Source organism: Sebastes umbrosus, chromosome 12, assembly GCF_015220745.1.
Source record: "Sebastes umbrosus isolate fSebUmb1 chromosome 12, fSebUmb1.pri, whole genome shotgun sequence".
NCBI lineage: Eukaryota > Metazoa > Chordata > Actinopteri > Perciformes > Sebastidae > Sebastes > Sebastes umbrosus.
In genome coordinates, this window is record NC_051280.1 from 14,547,329 (window position 1) to 14,558,186 (window position 10,858).

Sequence of the window (10,858 nt, forward strand, 5' to 3'; positions counted from 1 at the left end):
ATGTTTTATTACATAAAGTGTATGAAACCCCCGAAACACACCAAAACAGTCATACATTCTGTCATTGTGTTACTTATGGATGGAATTATAGTGGAAATGAATGATTCTCCTTTTTGCTGGGGACCCCCTAGAAGCCCCTCAAGGACCCCTCGGGATTTGGGATGGAGTTGTTCATGTTTACTAATAACTTTTTGGACTGATTTAGACCATAGGAATAACATGTATGAAATTTGAAAATGGGCGTAGCTCCCCTTTAAACACACAAGATGTAGCTTTAGCTTTAGAGGTGCTGGTAGATGGATTTTGCTAAGCTAAGCTAAGCTGAGCTAGTTGACCTATGGCTGTAGCTTCAAAGTGAATATTTCCCAAAACTATTCCTTTAAAATGAAAAATTTCAACGAAATGCTGCTTAACTTTTTTTCACATAAGATGATAGATACGTGCTGGTATAGCAGGATTAGTCGAAGCAGTCACAGCTAAAGTTGTAAGTCTGTTTGCATGATTTCACTTTCAACTCATGTTCAATATCATTCACACAATTCACACAGGTGAGCACATGAAAACACAGGAATGCACTTTAAAACAAAAAACAAAAAAAAACATTATAAGCTTGTCAGTCATTCCTAAAGGGCAGTTATTCAAAAGCCTATAGGCCCCCAGTAAGGGCCGTGCTTCTTAATAACACCTGGTTTTAAGGAGATCAGCGGGAGGGTTTGTCAGTACATGACAAGAATGGACACTAATCCCGAGCAATACCCACTGGTCCTGCATGTCTCTTGAGTGGGATAATTGATTCCCACACCCTTCTTAAAGCACACTCGCCCCCTCTTCTCAGACCCGGCAACCAAGAAAACAGAGCTTGTTTCATTCTGGTGTCGAGGGAACATGGCCATGAGGACAAAAGCGTGTGTTTTTTTTTTTTTACCAGGGCTCCTATGAGGGTTGAACCGAGGGCTGTCATAAGTGTTGTAGGTGGTAGCAGAAATTTGTTTGGTAATGGACACTAATCTCTTTAGGCTGTCAGGATATTTTCCCCTCCATGCTGTTGGAGATACTACCTCACCATCCTCTACTTCTCTCTCAGAAGCTAACATGCATATATAAATGCATTTTAGATGTGAATATTATGGATCCTTCTGAAAATAGTCGTATCAGATATCCATGAGAAAGTCACCCTAAAGCTACGGTGTAGAAGAACTTTGTTCCAGCTCCAAGTGTGACCAGAATACTCAGTTCAGATTAGTGTGTTAGCCTGCAGTGTTACATTTCTTTTGCAATTACAATGAGGTTCCTCTGGGCATTGAGGTTAGTCTGTGCACCGGCTATTCAAATGAGATGGAATGTGCTAAGGGACGTTGATGGAGTTTGAGGTATTTCCTTGAAAGGAACTCCTAAAGAAAAAAAAAATCAAATGCATTCAAAGCATTTCAATGTACAGCATTTACAGTATGTGTGCAAGGCATCAACGCATATACATTAGACAAATAAAGAGATCTAAAAGAAGAGGTTATTAATACAATGCAAGACAGATTGCATCTCGTAGAATGTTATGCAAGATGTAGAGTTAAGATAAAATATGGTATTCAACATAAAAAATTTGAGTCAAAAATTGAGTCAAGAGCAGAGATTCGATTTCTCCTCCCTCTCCTCAGAGTCTTATGTATTAGCCTTGGTCTGACCTTGTCTTGATATCACATCCCTGGAGAGGAATGTAAATCGTATCCGTCCAATCCCAACCCAGTTACCACCAAACTCCTCGTTCTCACCACCCCTACTCCGCTGCAGGGCCACATGATCTTTTCCATGTACCAGACATAATTTGTGGCTTAGGTTTGGAGGCTGACGGTGCGTCTGCGCCACTCTGCTGTTTCAGGCGTCGGGTGCACCATGTGCAGCGGTTCTCAGGATTCAGGATTCGGGAAAAGTCCGTCCTCAGGGGCTCGAGAGGTAGCTGTTGTTTTTGAAACCTCAGTGAAAGCGCTGTCAACCTTCTGTGTTGGTTTGATTGCATCCCTGGGAGAAAACAAATCAGATATTGCTAATAAATGTATATTTTTTCTTTTATTATAAAAAATTAGGGTTGTCAATCGATTAAAATATTTAATCACGATTAATCGCATGATTGTCCATAGTTAATCGCACAAATATACCTGCTTTATGCAAATGTATGTACATAGTTATTGTTGGAAATCAATTAACAACACAAAACAATGACAGATATTGTCCAGAAACCCTCACAGGTACTGCATTTAGCATAACAAATATGCTCAAATCATAACATGGCAAACTCAAGCCCAACAGGCAACAACAGCTGTCAGTGTGTCAGTGTGCTGACTTGACTATGACTTACCCCAAACTGCATGTGATTATTATAAAGTGTCTGTAAAGGGGAGACTCGTGGGTACCTATAGAACCCATTTTTTCATTCACATATCTTGAGGTCAGAGGTCAAGGGACCTCTTTGAAAATGGCCATGACAGTTTTTCCTCACAAGGTTGGTACCAATGGATTCCTTAGGTTTTTTTCTAGTTTCATATGATGTCAGTAACTTCACCCAAAATTGCAAGTTGCATTAATGCGTTAAAGAAATTAGTGGCATTAGATGCGTTATCATCACATTAACTTTGACAGCCCTATCAAAAATATAAATATCAAACAACATTCAACCTGTACAATATTTACATTATCCTTCAACAAAAGACCCAAATGGTGAGAAAGAAATGAAAAGTCCAAACAAAAAAGTAACGTAACTAAGAAAAGATACCACTAAAATGTGTCCTCAGAGCTTAGAAGATTACAGAATTACTGTCTCTGGGATTCACCTTCTGTGCAGAAACCAAAACAGTAGCTGCAGTTTAAGGAAGAAGCACCTTGCTATCAAAAAACACCACTGTGGAACTTAATCCCGGTGCTTCATTTGTGGCATGTAACCTATGGTCCATGCACATTTTTTAGTGACGTGTTATGACACACTTGAGCCAAATTGTATGTGAGCATGTGGCGGCTTGTCCATTCTTGAAAGTGTTTAAGTAGGCACATCTAAGCCTGTGCTGTGTAACTGTTGAGGAAAACATGAAATACCTATAACGCAAGGTGAAATGGTTGGTTGTATTAAACATGATCTTCCAAAAGCGATCACTTAACTTTAGTTTGGTGTGACATTAGAGAAATGATCATTCCAAAGACATACTTCTGGTTTATTTTATTAACATTTTCATCCCGTTGGCGGCCAACAGCTTTGTTCATTCAAGCATCAATTACATTTCCTGTCTTGCAAACAAGGACATTAATATCTGACATTAATATCAAACCTTCTAGTCCGTTAGGTTTTTCATTGCCAAAGCCGCATGATACAATCCACTCTTTGGTTTCCCAGCAACCTGTGAAACACCCTGCTTGAATGGTGTTTACAGAATCGCAGTTTTCTATTTGCCCTTGAACAAATATGGCCATTCATCCAGGTTGACTTTGTCTCGCTGGAGAAAGCGTCTACAATGACACAACACAGTCTCAACAGTAAAAGTAGTGACATGTGGAGAGAGTTCGAGCCAGGAAAGTACAGGTTGCCGTACGAAGACAGACGATACGGTAGACGTATAGTGAACGGGTCGTGCTCTTGACCAGCAGGTGGTGATGATGGAATGGTATGATCTGCTTTACTTAGCGTTAATATAACAAGACAGGGTCCAGCTGAGCAGCTGCAGCCTCCCTCTCGGCTGATTGCGACCTCGGATGACCCAGAGGAAAGTGTCATTGTGTGGAAAACACCAGAGAAGAAGAAGAGACTGAGAGGAGGTGGAGATATGGAGCCTCTCTCTCTCTTTCTCTCTCTCTCTCTCTCTCTCTCTCTCTCTCTCTCTCTCTCAGCATTTGATAGAAAACACTGCACCCTGATATGACACACAGGGCTGTTCCTGTAATTAGAGCTGCGTTGTCTCTTCTTGTTTTCTGGCCTCCGGAGCTTCATCCCGCTTGCTTAATGTGTGACCTCAGCGCTAACACAACTAACTGAGTCCCTCTGAGGAAAAACTTTGTGACCAAAGGCTCCCACAACAGTTTAAGACTTCAGTTACGGACTAAATGAGACTTAACAGGCTACACATGTTGACAGACAGAATGATTTTAGGCCATCAGGTGCACCTTTTTGCTTCACATGGCCTCAGATATTAGTTATGACTCATTCTTTAAATTAAAGGATTAAAACCAAATCAGACATCTGTTTTATTGCTTTTAAATCTTACTTTGGCTTTTGATACAGTTGACCACTTGATTTTAACTGAAGGTCTTAAAGGTATAATATGCAACATTTCGTAAAAAACAATGTAGGCCTATAGATTGATACAAAAATAATCCCTCTCAATCATCACTTGTGCCCCACTAGAGATGTGTGGTTGTGTCTGTTTCTGCAAAGACCCTGCAGCCCTCTGCCTGTATTTTCTCTTTTCCACTTACTTTGCTGTGCTCGGGACTCTTCTGGGCATCTTTGTACCCCAGCCAATAATAGCGCGCAGGGTGTGTAGTCCGTTCAGGTGGTCAAATACTGCTGCTTTGTCACGCCTCTCGGCTTCTGATACTAAGGTAAAAGAATTTATACATCGATGGGTACAAGTCCTCCTTTAGATGCTTTGCCGTATGTCGTATTTGACGGATGAGAACAGGTTTGTTACATCGCTGTGAGTTCCCCTGTTCCTCTGTCTCTCCTCTGCTGTGTGCAGTGGCCGTTGTGTGCTGCTATCGGTGTGTCAGTTTGACCGAGACACACACGCACCAAGCAGAGAGGACACTCCATTCAAAATATGGTAACTCCGCACCTTCCCGCAGGGTTGTTCAGAGGTGTGTGAAGTTAGTTGTGTGTTTTTTTGTCTTCCTGCTTTCTTTATCTGTAATTTCCCCCTATTTGACTGTTATCAGGTAGCCGTCCTGTTCTTTTATACCTTCTTCTGGTGATCTACGATGTGAATAGGTGATAAAACCGAATATTGGGTGTAGTAGGCCCAACTATTGACCCACATCTATTGTGCTTATAGCGACCGATAAAGCCTATTTAATGGCCTGATAACAGTCTAATCAGCTGGTAATATATACTTTTGTTACATCCTGATTAGATTACCGCAACTCTCTATATCTATCCAAGCTTCAATTGGTGAGAAAGAGCATTTTCTAAACTGGATGGAGATTTGGTGACTGTGAAGGCAATAGCATATGATTCACATCATTTTCATACTCATCAAACCACTCAATTAATTTACCAACCATCTGTACTTGAACTGAATATCTATCCTCAGGCTCCGCAAACATACAGTACAATACATGACGTGTGTTCTGAGCTCAAAAGCAGCTAATCTGACCTCAGAAACCACAAAGACTGTTTACATTATGATTTGGAAGTTGTCTCCCATGATTTGTCTTATCAGAAGCCTTTTTACACCCTGTATTACCGAGAGGCGAACGGGCGAGATAGGGACGTCAACGCCTGTGGTAATGCCCATCCTGAAGATAAAGTCAAAGCACAGGCAGAGCCTTTGCTGTGTTTCCCATGTCTGGAGACCAATGGAGAAGTACAAGGGAAAGTGATGAGTTATTTCCAGGTGTGAGCTCGTGGGGTGTGTCGCAGCTTATTGAGGCACAACTCTCCTCCCTTTCCCTTGAAAGGATTGTAACTCAAACAGAATTAAGAGTTGTGTGGGTCTGCTTTTCGTCATCTTGTCTCTGTCTCTTACTGAACATCTGGGTTTGTTTTTGATGATCATCTACAGAATAAACTTGCATTTAACAACACAACAGAGCAGATTAGAGTGGATAGGCTAATACATTCTTAGGTTATCACAATGCTTAGCCTATATGTTTTGTCTTTCATGTTTACTTGAACTAAACAGCATCAACAGCTGAAAAACGGATAAACTTTTATTCAGCAGGTCCCTTTCTAAATGATCCACCGCAGAAGTCTGCCTCAATATGAGATTTACTAAGCCTACCACTCAAAAAAGTCCCAGATTTTTACATACAATATTAACCTGTTGCAGTTTGGATTGATATTGAACACAAACACATTTCTCGGAGAATAAATACAAAAAATAAAATTGAATTGTACTGTGGTATGTGTATTTCGGGTCTATTACTTTTGTATTTGTATTTATTTATTTATTTATTTATCTATTTATTTATTTATTTATTTTTATTTTTATTTTTATTTATTTGTATTTATTTTTATTTATTTTATTTAGTATTTTATTTTATTTATCTACTTTTATTTTATTTTGTGTTATTATATAATTACATAATATATACATACATTATATGCAATTACATTATATTCAATCATAATAATATAATAAAAATACACATAATGTTTATTGTTTTTAAGTGTTGTTCTACTGCATTTCCTTGCTTTACTAAAGTACCTTTGCCTTAAAGTTGTTCAAAATATACAGTATATATCACATGTGATTTCCATTGAGATTTTTTTTTCTCTGCTTTAAAGTTCAACAGTGACAATAGATATTGTAATTCCATTACAATGCTGACATCTAGTGGTGCTGTCACATTTGTACATAACAAAGATCTTAATTCGTCATGTGCAGAAGAAGCTGCGGTTAAATAAAAATGTTCTTTGTATGTTGCAACTTATTAAGACAACTGCACAAATGAGCATTAACAACTTTGTGGCACATCAGGAAACTATTCACGGAAAAGTCAGTGAAGTAATGAAAATGTGATTAGTTCAATATTTGTGTATTGCATGATGTTGGTGTAGCTGTGGTCTGTCAAACAGAGGGAGTCTGACTGAGGCCTGTGATGCAGAGCAATGACAAGACTCACTTGTCGGACATAACGGCACGCTGCTGAATGACATCATCATCGCAGTGAGGTCACCGTGGGCACACAGAGGTGCCATGATGTCCTTCTGTCTGCTTGGGGGGGAAAAACCTGAATGGATGGACTGCAGAGACAGCGTGGTGGGAAACGTGTTGATGGAGATGAAATAAACATAAACCAGTCTACGGTTGTACTTTGGAGAAGTGAATTCACTGTGTGGCCACTTTATATAAAACTCTAACTTGACTGATTTTTATGAAGAAGTCAAACATGTTTTACACACATTTTAGCACTTATTAAATGTCGTGTTGAACTAAATGATCTACAGTCAGTAGCCGTAAGCTGAACAGGCATCACATATTTCACATGCATTTAACACCCTGGCTGTCTTGGCCTCTGTGCCAGTGCTGACAGCTACTGGAGAGGAAAAAAAGGCCCAGTTCATAGCTGCTCTATAACTTCCAGATTTCCCCCTCTGCAGCTGCCCAAACCCTCCGGCTCCTCTGTGTAGCTGGGTAGTTTTTCACTCTATGTATAGAAGTCCAGTCATTTAGTGACAACGTCTGAAAAAGTCAACATTGTAGAACAAATATTTACTTGATTATGAGTAGTCATTGTGAAACTATTAGTAGTAGAAGTAGCAGCAGCAGTTGTCTGTGTAGTTTTGACTAATTTATGATTTCTTGAATTTGTTATGATTACAATTATTCCTATTACTACAATCATGATTACTATAACTGTTACTTCAACGATAATCATTTTAATCACTGGACTGTTGACTGTAATTTTGATGGAATAATACATCTTTATCAAAGTAATATTAATCAAAAGTCATTCATGACGACATCCTTGTGGATGTAAGCAGTGGTGAAGTGAAGTGTTCAGCCCTTATGTTTAAAGCAGCAGTGGGTAGAAATGGAGCAAATATGATTTAAAAAAAGTATTTTTTTATAAAACGGTCACTATCTCCTGACAGTAGTGCATGAGACAGGTAATCTGAAAACAAATCTTGTGCCTCTGTGTCCTCCGGTGTCCTCCGGTGTCCTCCGGTGTCCTCCTAATGGCATCTGCATGATTTCACAGACTGGAGGAAAACAACCAATCAGAGCCGAGCTGGAGCCTGCCGTCTCTGAGAAGCTGTCAATCACTCATTAACTCTGATCAAATGGTCAAACTAGGCAGCGCTGATCAAATATGAATCAATAATCTGTTACTGTAATCCCTATTTCTCGCATAAAATGTTTTCAGAAACATCTTGTAGTGTACGGTTTAGCTGTAAAATTAGAACGTTTTTACCCGGCAGCCATGTTGAGATCGGTTGAGGAAATACCAAGCACCGCCCAACAGCCAGAGAACAGCCAATAGGAACGCTCAGTAGGAACTCTCTCTCTCTGAAATGACCTGTGATTGGCCAAAGTCTCCCGTCATAGATTTTTCAAAGCCTGAAAACAGAGCCATGAGGAGGTTCAGAAGTCTATATCTCTCAGAACACTTGAATTACAATATTCTAAAAGGTTATTATAGACTTTTTGCTAAATGACGTCAAATACTTTCAGTATCAATACCACCATGTCAAAATACTCCATTACAAGAAAAAGTCTTCAAAATCTCACTTAAGAAAAAGTTAAAGTGATATCACCTAAATGAACTTAAAGTATCAAAATCAAACTTATTATGCATATCCTGTCAGAGTTATATTATTAGGTATATTACCAAATTTGGGATTATTACTATTATTGATACATAAACCTTTAAGTGGCATTTAAATGTTGCTGCTTCACCCACTTTGTGTGAAGGAGAGATATCGCAGGTTCTTCCTTCCTGCTGTTGTCAGACTCTACAATCAACACTGTTCCCATGCAGTAGACTGCACACACCAAAAAACGGACAATTCATTCATTCACTCATTCATTCATGTGCAATATCAAAATTTCCTATTTCATATTCATATGTGCAATAATGTGAACCCAAGCACTCATTCAGTCTATTTATTATATCTTGTTTTTACTGTTTACTTACTTACTATATCTTCATTGTTTACTTGCTTATTTAATAGATCTTGTTTTGTTTTTTACTGATGCCTCTTGTTGTTTACACTGTCCCCCCTTTGCTGCTGTAATACTGCAAATTTCCCCTCTGTGGGACAAATAAAGAATTATCTTATTTTATTTTATCTGAGAGAACAACTTTTAATATAATCTGCAATGATATTTTATGAAGTGATCATAGGTTTTCCATGTAAAAATCTGCAAACTAAGCTGTCAAATAAATGTAGTCTAGCATAAAGTAAGATATTTCCCCAAGGAACATAGTGAAGTTGAAGTATAAAGTAGCAGAAAATGGAAATACTCAAGTGAAGTACAAGTATAATTGCACCTATAAGTAGGCTACAGTACTTGAATAAATGTTGTAACTTTCCACCACTGGTTATGAAAACGGACATACAGGTGGCATGCCTCAGTCTCATTTATCACTGTAATATGAGATTTAATGTCAAGCCTTTTTCTCAGGGCTGCAGTGTGTAACATTCTCCACCAGATGATGCTAGCATCTTTAGGCTTCAGGGCCATGTGTGCCATGTTTTCCCTCCTCCAGGCCAAACAAAGTTTAGCATGTGAACACTTTTTTTGGGAATGGGAGATCAATGGCAGGTTGTTCGACTGAATAAATGTTGTATACACATCTAGATTAAGATGAACAGGTGAAATAAACTTAATCTGTCACGGAAAAAAGTTGGATCCGAGCAAATAAAACTTGATATTTGAATTAAAAATTTGGTATCAAATTTGTTTCTGTTTTCAATATTAGCCACAGAAAACAGGTTATACAGTTGTTTTACAAATACACAGTTCACCATTGGGCTGATTGAGACAGCTGTCTTTTATTAACTATTAAACGAATCTTGCTGCTATAAATGCTTCTGCTGTCTGTCTTAAACAGCATTATGTCAAATTAATTCATTAATATGCACATTTAATTTCACTGCACTAGCTTCTATTGGTCAAATGCCTCCATTGGGGTGACATATTTTATTTTTCAGTCCCTCCAAGACACAAATGCACTAAAGAAACTTGATTTGATATAATTGTATATAATTAGATAATCACTATTATTAGTATTATAATTATATAGTCTACTACATAACAACATGTGTTAACTAACAATAGAGAAAATAACAGTAGTGACAACTGATTTAATTTCTGATTTAAATTTCGAAAGTGACTTTTTTGTTCCTTATATATAAAGCCCATTAGTCACTGATGTTGCACAACTAGGACAGTTTTTTTTAATCTTCCAGTAAGCATCAGTGTCTGTAAATGGAGACACCTCCTGTTAGATCAGCTATCAACAGCCACTTGACATTGAGAAAGGGAAACAGACAGTCTGCCATTTAAACTCAGCGGTGCAGCCAATTTGATCGAATATTTTCGTTGGAATAAACAGTCTGGCAGCTCATCATCATGCAGGCAGCTGTAAAAGTTCAAACTGTTGGCAGCACAGTTATAGGCTGTAACAGCGCAGGAAGTAGTGCCATGTGAGAAAAAAAAATATTCCTTAATTAATGCGCAAAATCAGACTAATATTGGACCTGATCTCTCCTCCATTATCTCACAAAGAGTCTCTTGAACATGAACTCATATATCCTGTGACTTCCCTGCACTATATGGACTATTTCCTATATGACGTCCTATATATAATTATTTTTTTGATCTGAGCTGTACCAGTGTTTGTTTGTTTGTTTATTGTTTTTTGTTTTTTTTTATTATTTTTATTGATTTGTTTGTGAAAATAAGAAAACCCAATAAACATATTATAAAAAAAAAAAATGAATGCGCAAAATATGCCCTTTTTTTTTACCTGTATACCTCCGGATAATCCACTTTAGAGCATAATTTATGCTGTACAGGGACAGTTAGCCAAATAGTTTTATTTCATACATTAAAGAATAAATAAATATAGAAAAAATGGCCAAATCATTATTAAGTATTTCTTTGGGAAACAAATCTAAGCAATTTATCAATTTAATCATTAAGAACTTCAA